General features: G+C 38.5%; 1 protein-coding gene across 7 annotated transcripts in view; it reads right to left on the reverse strand.

Annotated features, from left to right (window-relative positions):
* LOC127447463 (neurexin-2-like) overlaps positions 1-11,528 on the reverse strand; it is a 605,483-nt gene extending 593,955 nt beyond the window's left edge. For all 7 annotated transcript variants that reach the window (XM_051709390.1, XM_051709363.1, XM_051709382.1 and 4 more), the window contains exon 1: positions 11,434-11,528. The gene's annotated coding sequence lies outside the window, so the exon portion shown is untranslated. The remainder of the gene's footprint in view (positions 1-11,433) is intronic.
* Between the last annotated feature and the right edge of the window lie 3,951 nt (positions 11,529-15,479).

Consider the following 15,479-nt stretch of genomic DNA (forward strand, 5'->3'; position numbering starts at 1 on the left):
CATCTCCACTGGTGTTTGATGCATGCTAAGTGAGATGACTGCATAAAAAAAATAATTTATTTAATAAAAAATATGGAATGGAATTAATTAATTAACTTTATTCACATGTTGACTTTATTTGTTGTACAAACACAAAATCAGTTAGTAAAACCAGTTTTTTCATGATTTCTGCTGGTCAATTTCACTTAATTAGTTTTTTGGTCATTAAAACAGTACCAGAGGCTCCAAGCACAATGAACTGTGGGTAATACATCAGTAAAGTTGAGAAGCCGATGACAGGAAATTAGCAAAAGAGGTCACATGCCAACACTGCAGAGCCTTATTGAACTACCCCGCCATTAAAACCATCCATGTGCAGACAATAAGAATTATAATTACCACAGCTAATACTTATAATGAAGTATACAATCAAGATGAAGTCTAGAACATATATGTTCATTAAAAAAAGAATGAGCGATAATGGTGGAGTGGGAGTGTTTCTCAGTGAAGTTAACCTCCTCCTACAGGGGTCACCAAACAACATCTATAACGTCTGGAGAAAAGAAGAGATGCTGCATTACAGTTGACATGATCCCAGCTAAAGTTCACACACTGACGCCAGCACACACTAATACAGTTCAGAGAGAGTGTACGGCTAGATTCACAGAAGCACAGTTTTATGTCACATTCCACGAGTACAGAACACACTACTCCAGTGGTTAACATCTTCTAAAGAGATACAATCACTTTGGGTGAGAAACAGATCAATATTTGAGTCCTTTTCACTATAATTGTTTACTTCTGGTTGCTCTCCACTGCGTGTCCATGAGGGCATCAGTTATCACAGCCTCTCGCGTGACATAAGCGCGCTGGCATGTTCAAATTAAAGCAAAACCAGTGAAGCTTGTGAACAGCAACTGCACTTCCCGTTGTGTCGCGTCAGTCCTCGCGTGAACATGCCAACACGCTTACGTCACGCAAGAGGCTGTGTGAACTGATTGCCCTCATGGACACGCAGTGGAGAGCAACCAGAAGTAAACAATTATAGTGAAAAGGACTCAAATATTGATCTGTTTCTCACCCAAAGCAATTGTATCTCTTTAGAAGACATTAATCACTGGAGTCTTATGGATAACAGCATCTGCCAAATGAATAAAATGTTTATAAATGTTTATGGATTACTTTTACTACGATTGTCTGTGCTTTTTGGAACTTTAAAGTTCTGGGGGCGTATTAGAGGTTAAGTCTTAACTTAAGATCTGATCAGTTAAGTTAGGATTTTTCATTACAGAAGCAAATCCTAACTCTAGTTACAGTAAAATAAGATTATGCACTTAGAAAATGTTACTCTGTAACAGCTTTTGTCCTGATATTGCCATGGTTACCAAACAGATAAGATCAGATTCTAAAGTTAGGATCTTTCTGTAATACACCCCCTGGTCACCATCCGCTTGCATTGTATGGAGCTACAGAGCTGAAATATTCTTCTAAAAATCTTCATTTGTGTTCTGCAGAAGAAAGAAAGTCAAACACATCTGGGATGACATGAGGGTGAGTAAATGATGAGAGGATTTTCATTTTTGGGTTAACTAACCCTTGAAAGTGATATTATAATTTTGGGGTGAACTAGCACTTTATAGGGTTAGATAGATTAGATTTAAACTAGATAGATTTGTACATACATTGTCATAGCTGAGGTTTTATGGAAGTCGTGTTTAATGTTCAAGTAAACACCACTGGTGCGAATCTACACAGCACCTGCCTCAGCGATCTGGATTATATGTAAAAGTACTTTAGAGAACAAACACACGTAATCTGTGTGATGAGCCTCGGCGTGCTGAAGCCCCTCATTAGCAAATGCCTCATTTACATAATGAGATGCTAAAGAACATATTATTATGCTTGCAAAGAAAAGCATTTAACATCATCAAGAACAATACACAGATTTACCAGAATACAATACCAGAAGCGTTTGCTGTAATCTGCAACTGAGACTCAATGGCTCACAGATTACACCTGTACATAATCTAGAGGTTATTTTATAGTCAACACTTAGAAGGGAGATTTGAAGTTGTGGTTAGAAAGAGAATAAATGACAATGTAAAGTGCTGATGAGGATCAAAATCACACAGAGTTGATTTGATGCAGCATCTTATACTGAGATGTCCAAGTAAATGTGTAAAGTTTGAACTCTCTCTGTCTAACAGCATTAAAAAAAATAAATGACAGAAACTTAAGTGCAGTCTAGTGCGCATGAGAGACAATGTGTGTTCACAATCACATCAGATTTATGTCTGTGAGGGCAGTTATAGTAACACAAGAGGCCTGAAAACAGCCGCAGAGCGATACAAGCAGAGAGAGAGAGAGACTGAACGGAGAGTGCAGACTTTAAATACTGACAGATTTACAACACATCTGATGACCTGATCATCCACACAGCGAGAGAGAGTTGTGAGCTGCCTCTGTAAGTGGATGAATTGCTCAGAGAGGTTTTGGGATAAACTGATTCACTAAAAAAGATCTGACTCACAATAGATTCCACACCGATACTTTTCTATTCAGTAAATAACAATGTAACAGCTCACAAAGAGAAGGGAAGGAGAACACAGGGAAGCAGATTTTTCCAGACTTCACAAACTTGTCAGCTTCACAGGCACGTAGTAACTTAAACACATCAGCTTCACAAACATAGCAGATTAAACGTAGCAGCTTCAGGAGCACCGTGGCCTTCCTTGTGCCAGACTCTCTCTCTCCTCTGCTGGTGGCGTGGCTGCTTATATGCCACTCTCCCCATGCTCACTGGAATCTAATCTAGCTCAGGTGCAAGCGCCCTTACCGCTTTCTCTCTCTCCGGACGGATGCTCGACCATGCCCCCGCTGCCACAAACAACTTCAATATCAGTCTGTTCCTCACACAAACCATCACATGACTTCAGTGTAAAGACACCGACAGTTCGGCAACAGCTTCTCCAGAAGGCAGGCAGCTACGTAACACTTCTAAGATCCCTCACACTCTCATTGCTGCTAACTCAACCGTTGAGATGGCGTGCAAACCTGATGACTGCTCCCCAGATTTCAATCCAGTTTGAAATTTCATTGAATCTGTGACTGAGCACATCTCAAGTATGCACACTAGAAGAGTAGGGCCCTATGATTTCCGCAATGTGGAAAGTATGGACGGAATTCCTTAAGATGATTCGCTTATGTTTTCCTCTTTTGTAAGTCGCTTTGGATAAAAGCGTCTGCCAAATGAATAAATGGAAATGGAAATGGAATAGTGGAATCCAGTCATAAATGGAATATCACTACTGTAAAATTATGTAATATTCACTGTTATAATAATACATCAATAAAAACAATTGTATTTTATTAAGCAATACCTCTCATCTGTGATGCTCTGTTCTGCAGCACTTTATTTGACAAAAAATAACTTGTGTTGTATTTTGTATTGTATTGTGAGGTTCTGTATAAAAGTACTGCATATGACAAAAATAAAACAATATTATGTAGAACACTAATTATTATATTATTTAAAAAAATCATTTTCATTTGATTAAAATGGATGAATACAGTATATTTTATTAAAACACATTTTTCATCATTTTCAGATTACAGGAAAAATAAAACAAAACACAGAATTTGGGAAAAAATCTAAAATGACTGATTTAATAGGGCCCTCGAAGAGTGTCAGGCACACACTTTGAGCGGGGCATTTTGTCACAGACTTAAACATCACAGCGTGACAAGCTTCAGTCTAATCGTGCACACATGACTTCATCTTTTTGTTTTATATGCAATTTCATGTGATATATTGATTCAAAAAATGAGCCAGAGATGACTGAAACACAAACCAAAACTCAAACCTTTTTGCATCTGCACTGCTGTGACCAAAAACACATTTAAACAAATAATAAAACAGAAGTGGTTAGAATGACAGCAGCAAATACACACACCACAGGCTATATCTAATCAAGGATGACGTGTGACTCAGTATGTTATATATGTGTGTGTGTGTGGCTTCACATCATCAAGGCGCCACAGAGAGTAAATGACCTTGTCCCTAACTTCCAAACATGAGGAATATGTGACCTTTCATTCCCTGTCTGCCTTTGTCAATATGCTCACACTGAGTGTTTAATTGATTTGTTCACACATAGTTCAATTATTAACAAGAGTGACATCTGCATTCTAACAACTGTGTTTACATTAAATCTGTGTAATGTGTACTAAACAGAACAACTAATGCATTAATAAATGCAGTGATGTTGATCTCTTCTGGATGCTGACACCTCCTATGAGGTAAGGATGCACCAATACGATACCTGGATTGGTATCGGCTCAGTTAATGAATATACAGTATAGTCTGCATGCACTGCGAGTTTCAGTGAATGCACACTGCTCTATTGACACACACTCACAGCACTCTCAGAGCAGCATGCATATGTAAGCACTACACACAAACAACATGTCAGATGTAGATACTCAAGTTCGGTTCACTTATAACATGCATAGAGAATGTAACTTGAGGAGCATTTCACACGATTTTGAATAAACGTTTTAAACTACTGTGAACTAGGCTACACGCACGCCAAGGACTTCCTGGAGTGTTCCGACAGTCAAAATAAAATATACAGTATATTTCTTTTGTTTAATACATTTTCCAAACCCCTAAACCTAAGTTAATAAAAAAATTATAATATTAATAAACTATTATTACTATTGTAAGTAGTAGCAGTAGAGTTTACAAATTACAACAATTTAATTGAAATGGATTTCAAAAAGAAAGAGTCCTTTTATATCCAGATTCAAGTTGAAAAACAAAATGCAGAGAGACCTGGCTTGTTTTCTACTGGTGCCTTTCACTGAAATTTCACTCTGCACACTTACACTGCAGCAGCAGCTGGAGAGGACACTTGCTCAGATCAGTCAGCAATGGATTGTTCCGAATATATGCTGAGTGTTTCATTGTGAATGTGTCACAGTATGATCTATAATTCTGTTAATGAGATCAATATCCAAATATCAGTTTAACATCACTTCTTATACATGAGAGAGAGAGATAGAGAGAGAGAGAACGTTGTCTATAGTAATGTATTAAATTGTGTTCTTGCTGCTGAACACTGTATTAATGTCTATGGAGCTGTCTGTGGTGCTGAACACACTGTATTAGTGTTAGTGGAGCTGTCTGTGGTGCTGAACACACTGTATTAGTGTTAGTGGAGCTGTCTGTGGTGCTGAACACACTGTATTAGTGTTAGTGGAGCTGTCTGTGGTGCTGAACACACTGTATTAGTGCCAGTGAAACTGTCTGTGGTGCTGAACACACTATTAGTGTTAGTTGTGCTATCTGTCATGCTGAACACACTGTATTAGTGTTAGTGGAGCTGTCTGTGGTGCTGAACACACTGTATTAGTGTTAGTGGAGCTGTCTGTGGTGCTGAACACACTGTATTAGTGTTAGTGGAGCTGTCTGTGGTGCTGAACACACTGTATTAGTGTTAGTGGAGCTCTCTGTGCTGCTGATCATGTCTATGGTGTGAAATGTGCAGAACTAAAGCACTACAGAATTTTGCAGCTCACCTTTACCATTGAAATAGTGTTTTCACAGCTCCCTTTGATTCACACACACACGTGCACACACGCACGCACATGCACCGCAAACACACGTGCAAACACACACGCAAACACAGCTTCAGCAGCAGGCAGCAGAACAAAGCAGCCATCGTCTATAACAGCAGAATGTTGGGCAAATCTATTCCACAAAGAACAGAAACAATCCAGCAGGGACAACCCAACAATGGAGCAGCCTGACCTTTCTAAAACAACACCTGCTCTAATCAAGAGAAAGACAGACAGCAGTGTAGGTAGTTTATAGTTCAGAACAGTGTTTCAAAACATCTTAAAGACAACAGCTAAAATGACTAAAGTGGTTTAAAAGTCTGTCCAGCAACCAATGGGGCATTGTTCAAGGTAAGATTCAGTATTTTGCTTAATAGGAAGCTTTGTAGTTTGGAGAGGACACTGTTATTTGTGTAGTATACGGTGTTGTGTGTGCGTTTAAGATGTATGAGATAGGTGTGTCTGTGTGCATGTGTGTGTGTGTATGTTAGTGAGAGAATGAGTGAGTAAGTGCACTGTTCACATCAGAGTGCTGAAACTACACTCACTTTCACAGCGAGAAATGCTAAATCAGCAACAGCACTGCAGAGAGAGATGGAGAGATCGGGCGTAGAGACCGAGTACTGCCGGCAGTCACAGTTTCACACAGACCGTAAGCAGATACTCCATAGCAGCATCTGTGTAAACATCAGCTGCTCACACCTACTGGACAAACCAAAAACCCTACACAATACAAAGCATTTAACATGTCATACTGGAACATTCGAGGCCTCAAGAGCAGAAATGCAGACTTTTAAAGTAATAGTTCACCCAAAAATGATAATTATCTCATCATTTACTCACTGTTATGCCATTTCAGACTCATATGACTTTCTTTCTTCTGCAGAACACAAATTAATCTATTTTGATGAAGATATGATGTGTTTATATCCATACAATGCAAGTCAACAGGGTTTAAAACTTTCAAGCTATAAAAAGCACATAAAGGCATCATAAAAGGTAATCCACATGATTGGTTTAATCCATGTTTTCTGAAGCGATTTGATTTTGTGTGAGAAACAGACCAAAATGTAACTCCTTTTCATATCTCCATAAAAAATGTGTGTTCAGCAGATGAAAGAAAGTTATACGAGTTTGAGACACCATAATGGTAAGTAGGCCTAAATTATCATTTTTGGGCAAACTATCCCTTTAACGGAGACATTTTCCTCCCACAGAAATCATGAAGCAGAGGTAAAGGAGAAAGAGACACAAGCAAGAGACTCAGGAGGATCTTGACCATTCCATCACAATGGATAAAACAGGCCAATTTTATCTATCGAATTGCTTCAGAAGACATTAACTGATCAACTGGAGTCATGTGGATTGCTTTTTTGCTGCATAAAAACAGCCAGCAGCCTGATGACACCTGTTTACATGCACTGTATGAACAAACTGAGCTGAAATCTGCTTATAAAAATCTTCACTTCGGTTCTGCTGAAGAAGGAAAATCATACACATCTGGAATGGCTTAAAGGTGAGTCAATCATGAGAGAATTTTCATTTTTGGGTGAACTAACCCGTTAACTTCAAAACAGACAACACATTTAGAACCACACATACCTCCACATATACATCAGCAGAACAGGAAACTTTATTATGTTCCTATGATAGGCCTGTATTGACATCCGAAACAGTTATAGAACTCGTCATCATTCTCTGGATCCAAGGTCTCAGGTCACTCGCAAAAGATCAACATACAACATACAAGTACAATGTAAGGTAATGAAGAAGGGGGGCGTTCATCAAAAAAAGGTTGAGAACCACTGGGTTACAGTAACAAAGAGATGAGAAACAGCAACTATTAACGCTGATGGATTTGAAATTAAATGCTCAAATAAGCACACAGGAGTCTGATGTTTGGGTGTCCACATGTTTTTGACCATGCAGAGGACAGTATATTGATGGATTTATGGAAAATTCAACTCTTCAAATTGAAATGCTTGTAAGTTAACTGAAGAACCTAATGACTTCAAAATCATCTACAAAAAAACATTCTTTGTCTCTACAGGGGATCAGCATCACAAACACAATAAACGCTCTGATATATTTATGAGATTTTGATCACGTTAATGTGAATTCACAGTCTTCCACTGAACACGTGTAAATGTCCACATCATTTCATTCACTCCGGATCGATTCTTAAGACTCCCCCGCAAATGAAATGGAATGAAATCACTTTCAACTCGTCGTGCAGTCAGCATGTGAAATTCCTCTTAAGTGGAAGTAATGCTCAGGAAATAAGATCAGAGCGATGCAGCTCCTCTGATTTAAACTCAATCTTCCTCCAGTCGCAGTGGAACGATTATTCAAATTAAACCCTTGTTCAGTTCTGCAGTTATTAAATCGCTCTTCTTCACTAGTTCATTTGAAGCTTTTGTTTCTCACAAATCTTGTGCAGCCAAGAAAAAAAAGCAGGCAAGTACAAAACCAGGCAGACATAAAAAAAAATGAATCTTATTTATTACTGGCAATTAGCACAACTATTACTATTTCTCAATTAAGGCACTACAGCATGATTTCATGTAAAGCTGCTATACTGTGAAAGACACTATACTAATAAAAATGATTTGACTCAGTGATGTGATCAAACCTCTAACAGCCAGTATTAATCGATCGTGTGTCAAATCATGTGTGTTGTTGAGGAGAGGTGTTACACTAAAACAGATAACAGATCACACTAAACATTTACACCTGAATAAAACCCCATAGACTTCCACTGAAGGAGGGACTCCAGTCTCATTTAAACAGCAGAATATCACAGAGACTTGAGGGTGCAGAAGTCTTTTGACCAATAAGCAAGCACCCTAGCTACCGCATAAAAAAACAACAACTGAGGAACGAACAACATAGCAACCAAATTGCAACAGCCTGGAAAGGGGTAATTCACTCAAAAATATGTCCAGGCCCTGATTAAATCTTCTGTAAGCACACGAGAGGCCTTGTAAGAACAGAAGTGTCTTAGAAACACACACACACACACTCATCAGACCTGTTTGAAGTCATGTCACATATAGATAATCAGCAGTGATGATGATAATGATGTAAAAGGAGGAGCAGCAGCTAATGTTAACATTCAGCTCATTTCACTCTCTTCCTCTCATAAGATCACTGTTATCCATGAGAGAGAGAGAGATACCTACAATCACTGGTTCACTGCGGAGGTTACAGGGTTTATAGTCAGATTAGTTGATCCGCTGGCAGACAGCGGTGAACTCTGACCTCGGGGGTCGCGCACCTGTCACGGCAGGTGAAGAGGTCGTGTCTGGAGCAGCGCAGCTCAACAGGACCTTCAGCTTGTGCTCCAGATCAATGTTCAAACAGCAGGAGATTTGACACTGATCTCATACTTTAAAGAGAGCAAAGCCTTGCCCGCAGAGCTCACGGCTACTAAAGTAACGGTTCCAGCTGCAGAATACTGAACTGTTAATCACAATCATGCTGAATAATTCAGTATACTAATTAAAGAAACACACACATACAATAGAATACTAGATGAATACTGTTATGAGTGGGACGATGGTTGTCTCATGATTCAGTTCGATGTACAATATGAGGTTCACAATTCAATAAAACATTTACATTTTGATCAACAACAAAGAACAAAGGATATTAAAAGAAATATTATTCAATGAAAGTGGAGTGTGTGGATCTCATCAAGATGCACATTACATGAAATAAATGTTCTGATCCAATTTCAAGCACTTTTCAACAAAACAAGGCAAATTTGCAGGTATTCCAGTACTTACATTTCTAAAAGCTAAATTCAAGTGCTTTAAGCACCTTAAGGACTTTGAACAAATCCTTTAAATATTGTAGAAAAAAAGCAACTGAGAGATTTATAATTGATGGGTTATTTCATTTATGATCACATGAACAGAAAACAATGTTGAAAATTTCAAAATATTAAACCTTTGCGCAATATGGTTTGGTAATTATTTTGGTTCACAATATTTCAATCTGCATGTACAGAGCGCTAGATGGTGCTAGGAAGTGTAATCGAGCTTGAAATAATGATATGCAAGGAGACTGCTGATGTTAAGATTCATAGTAAAAAAAGGACTTAAATATTGACCTGTTGCTCACCCACACCTATCATATCTCTTCTGAAGACATGGATTAAACCACTGGAGTCTTATGGATTATTTTTATGCTGCCTTTATGTGATTTTGGAGCTTTAAAGTTCTGGTCACCATTCAGAGCTGAAATATTCTACTAAAAAATCAACTATCCCTTAAATTATAATTAAAATTGTGCTCAAACGTGATTTTCATTTGTAACGTGGACAAGGCAATTAATGGCTATCTAATAAAATATCAGTGATGGAGAAAGATCGTAAGTATTTTTAAATAAAATCATTGACAGCATTTTATGGTGGAATTGAATTAGCATTGAATCTCAAGAGTGTAATATTAGGTCTACTTACAAGCAGAGATGGATTACTGATCGGGCCCATGGGGCCAGTGCCCAGGGGCCCTTGACTACCAGGGGCCCTTGACTGCCTGGGGGGCCCTGGGTTTTAAGGTTGGACGATTCAGTTTAGTGATCCCACCGCTTGAAAACTCATCAACAATGACAATGACCCCCCACCCTCAACAACTTTTGGAAATAAATGGTAAATAAATGGTGCGAGGGGAGGGGGGCCCTTGGAGATAATTGGCCCCGGAACCTTTGCAAGTCATAATCCATCTCTGCTTACAAGAGAAACACTTGTCAGGAAAAACAGCATTGCAAGGGCCTTTATGTAAGGTAAGAACACATTATCTATAATTTTGTCAACAGATAGACCTGTATAAGCGGTAAATCAAGTGCACAAATGACGAATGTTAAGATTAATATAAAATAAAATAGCTATCTGATTCTTATCCCCAAAAATTTCCCATTTTTTCTGAAACAACAATATCCTACATAAAATAACTCTAAACTATAATATATAACCATCTACAGTCTGATCAGACCGTCATTACCAATAAAGTTCAAAGACGCACTGAAAATCACCTTCTCTTGCCATCATCCGTGTGTGTGTGTGTGTGTGTGTGTGTGTGTGTGTGTGTGTGTGTGTGTGTGTGTGTGTGTGTGTGTGTGTGTGAGTGATGCGTCTTGTGTTGTATCGCTCCCCAGCGGAGCTACGCGCACTCACATCATTCACACACACACACACACACACACACACACACACACACACACACACACACACAAACGAACTCATTAATTCAATGTGAAATTACACAGATATGACTTCATTTCAGCTCATTTATTGATTATCTAATCTAGTCAGGAAAAACGCAACGCAAGAATGAATTGGTAAGCTATAAATAACACACAATCTCACACACAACTTAGTTCTGTTGTGTATTGAAATCACAATCATGCTCTCGTGTGTGTGTGTGTGTGTGTGTGTGTGTGTGTGTGTGTGTGTGTGTGTGTGTGTGTGTGTGTGTGATGATCACTGGCGACTAAAGCAGCGGCTGAAATATCATTGTATATATCTGTAGATTTCAGTAATCGATACCATCTCTGATCATAAATCAGTGTCAAATGGCTTTCCTTTAATTGTCTTCTGTTTTTGCTCTGAGCATCGCCTCCAGACATTCACAGAAACACACCGCAGAGTTTAAAAGGACAAATCTGACATGATCCCAAACAGAAGAACGCCTGATCCAGAAACACACACTCGCGCGCACACGTCGGAGATTTTAGATTAATGATTTTCACACATCCTCATGATGCTGAAGATCAAAGATGTCCAAGAACAACACACACACACACACACACACACACACACAAGCTTCTTACCTCTAGATTTCTTTCTCTGTCCGTCTCGCTTCCTTCTTAAATTCCTGCAGTAATCTTCCTGGAATCACAGTGAATAATGTCTGTGCTTCGCGTCGTATCCAGTGAGAGCAGAAAAGCGCGTCTTCCGATGAGAGCTGCCGCGCGCCGCGTCACCTGCGTCCTCACATCAGCACCGCGCGCGAACCCGCCCACAGAGACACGCCTCACGAGGAGCCGCGCTGCAGTCAAAGCGACGCGACGCGTTCTAGATCGGGGTTCCCCTCCTTTAATCCTCCCCCAGTAGAGAAAAAACGACAAATCCACGAGAAAAACACGGGACCCCTGATTGAGAGTTTAACGTGATGTTAGAGGAATCCCTCTGACGCGTTTAAATGCATGCCAAGTTCCTCCTTCACACCAAATGCATCCACTTCATCAGTTTAAATCATTCAGATGCTGGAATGAGTCCACATGAACACCTGCGTGTCACCAAACCGCCATCTGCTGCCTAACACAAGCTCCCGTATCACGATATAAACATATTTACTCGACATTTCATCACCTGCGGGAAAATTCAAATCAAACCCCATTTACAGCCGCGCACGTTCATAAAAGTCCGTTCAAATGTGTCGTTTTGTGCACAATCATGCGCAAATGTGTCATGTGCAGTTCAGCATTATATTAAACCTAAAACTGCGTTTGAAATCAAATGAAATCATAAACATCGTCCTGGCGGCGTCACTAGCACACAGAAAACATCACGTGTTTCGTCAAAGGGGTTTTAAAGTGTCACTTTTCAAAATGTAAGCAAACATTATAATCTGACTGTATTATCAGCTGATAACATTATTATCTGAGCGCGATCATTCTCGCCTCTACAGGTGTACATTTTACCTGCTTGATGAATCCCTCCATTTCTCTGAATTCCAACATCTCCACGGACACCACGTGGTCTAACCCTGTCCTGAAGGGAAAAGCACTGCAGCCGAGTTCAGAACTGCACACTACTGTACTACTCTTACTAGTTCTGCCATAGACAGATATGGTAAAAGTAGTAAAGGTAGAATGCCAATGTGTCTGTACATTAGGGGCAAGTGGAGCTAAGCCCCGCCAGAGGTGTTGTGCAAAGTTTATGGCATCATTATCATTAATTTATTTCAAGAAATAGTATGTTTTCCGCAAATTAAACTTGTTTTATGTCCATTATACAAGACAAAAGTAGATATTATTTTGAGAAATTGTATTATTATTAAGGTCTGTTGCGTAAAAGCCATTTAATCGTTCTCATTTGCTATGTGTGGGGCTAGCCCTTCATCCTCAAACATCTGGAGACCGTCATGAACATGTGCAACGAGTGTTCATCGATGGCCTGAGGGGCTAGTTTGCCTTTGCCCCTGAGCCAATCAAAAGATTTGATCATATTTATGACAAGCTGTTGACATGAGCATTGAAGTTACCGGGTGCAGAGTAGACCTGCGTAGTGAACTTCACTGGTAAGTTTTAAAAGCTATTTTTCTTTTCCAATGTGTTGCTGGTTGATTAGTTAAAGTGCACCATGCATCATTTCATTGAATTGAATGCCATTGTGTTGAGGTGTTGTGTTGTTGGTGCACTGGTTTGTATTTGATTACAATGACTGATAAATATTGGGAGTCTGATGTCGTTTTGATTAGTTTTAAGTTGTTCATTCCAGTTAGTGAGATAATATGAACACCCTTTGATGATTTGCCTATTTGTGGTTTACTTTCACGGTCACTTGAGCTTTTTGACATGGATGTGCACGTCTTACTGGTGTTTTGTGCTGAGATTAAATCATTTGGGATGTTTGTGTGGCATCATAATCAGAGGTTGCCCCCCCAAAACAATTCTTTATTCGTCACTCGCTGTAAAATTTCTGATCTGTTTTTATCAGTTATACTTGTTTTCATTTTATAAGTACTAGGGCATTGAGGGGCATAGCATCTATAATGGCACATACATGACAGTAGATAGACTTTTATTATAGATTTTTTGACTCCCCTTGTTTGAGTCCGGTGAAACCAATGAGTTCTAGTGTGTAACTTCTACCTGTCAATCAACTGCTAAAACAAGGTTTTTAAACTTTGCTGGATAAACCACATACACACATGCACAAGTTCAGAGAACTTCATAGTCCCTGATGTCAACATAAAGTGTAACATGACGAGCACATCTGTGAAGCTCAGTTAACACAGTTACTTCACTAAAATAATGGACAATTCTGCTCTGATGTTTGCACTTATATTAAATGCATGCATAATTGGCTGAAATGATGCACTGCTTTTCTTTTTGTTATTATGCAGTTTGAGCTTTATTATCATGCATTAACACACTGAAGTAATGATTGATGTATGCAGTCATGAAATCAAATACACACTACTCAAAATCCAAACACAAAAGAGACACATATTACCAGAGGCCTGTACCATGAAGCCGGTTTCGGTGGCTTATCTAATCACTTCATTCCAATAATTTAGAATTTGACTGTAATGAGTCTTTTTTTTCCTCCACAATTTCTCCAACAATCCCCTTTTACCAGCTATTGTATTTACTTTGAATAACAGGTGTTATAAAAAATCTCATTTGTCTCTTCCAAACACTGGATTGAGTAGTATGGAATATATGATATTTCTTCCCAGTCTTGCTGATTAATTTGTATTTTTAATTCATCCTCCCACCTACATATAATTTTATTCAGAGTGTCCTGCATATCTCTTTCAAGTGCACTCTTTAAAATTCATAACATTTTTATTGGATTAGTTGTATTGTATGTCTCAGTTATATCATTTATTAATGGATGTATTTTTTATTTCTTTAACTTCTGTTAATAAATATCTTCTTACCTGTAAATAATTAATTGTGTTTTTTGAAGCACATATTTTTTTGCTATGTTTGATCAGGTATCCATTCCTTTATCTGTGAACAGTTGCTGATCTCTTTTCAGACCTCTGTCTGCCCAAAACTTCAATGTATTACCTAATCTATTTGCCATGAAATCAAGATCTTTGGCAGTTTCTTGTAAATTAACGAGATCTTTCTTCATTTTACTATTTTTTCATTTTTTCTAACCAAATTCTAAAAGTACTATTAATACAAACATTTAGAGCCCAAGCACTGAAAGTGCGGAGACCCTATTGTTCTTCTAAGGATTATTATTATTATTATTATTATTATTATTATTATTATTATAAGTGTGATGGCTAAATTGTGAATGGATTTTTGATATATCGAACTGTGTTGCCATGGCGATTCAATAATGTAACGTCAAAAAATGGGAAACAGGAAGTGTCTCGTATCTTCTGCATGTATCATGTGATTAACTTCAAAATTGAGCTGTATGTTTGGCCTTGCAGGCTGATCACATTGATGTGGCTATTGTGGGTCATGGTCGTAGCGCCACCAACAGGTGGAAGGAAGTGTAGCACTTTTAACAGACTTTGAAATATACCTTGTATGTTTACATAAATTGCTTCAAAATTATTTAGAATAATGTCAAGACACTGCTGATGTAAAATTGTCAAGGTAAATTTGATATCTTAAATAATGTTTCCATGGCAACACATTAATTGTTATTACTTTCTTCCTATATGTGGGTGTAAACATAAACGGTTGTAACTCATGAATGCTAGGGAGTACAGACCTAAGCCTGGCATTAAAAACACACACTTTCTGGAACGTAAATAAAGTGCAAAGAACATCTGTTAATGAAGAACAAAGAACAAAAATCTTTCTCTTTGTGTGGTTTCGTGTCATGTGTTTCATCCCTGTGTCTTTAAAACTGTTTTCTCTGGGTGAGATGTGTGTTAAAGTCACAGGCAGCCGCTGAAATAATGAATGGACCAATAAGCAAACAGAAACAAGATCCCTTTAGAGAGCTCTCATTGAGCCATTAAATGAAACACTAATGTTCCATGTGTCTTTTGAAAATAAATGAATAGTCTCTCTCTCCCTGACACCTGCACTCTATCTGCATGTCTCTCGCTCTCTCTGTTTATTAATTCAAGAGGTTGTACAGCATGAGTTGGAGTGATTTTTCAGTTCTATGTAAG

Source organism: Myxocyprinus asiaticus, chromosome 1 (genome assembly GCF_019703515.2).
Source record: "Myxocyprinus asiaticus isolate MX2 ecotype Aquarium Trade chromosome 1, UBuf_Myxa_2, whole genome shotgun sequence".
Taxonomy (NCBI): Eukaryota; Metazoa; Chordata; class Actinopteri; order Cypriniformes; family Catostomidae; genus Myxocyprinus; species Myxocyprinus asiaticus.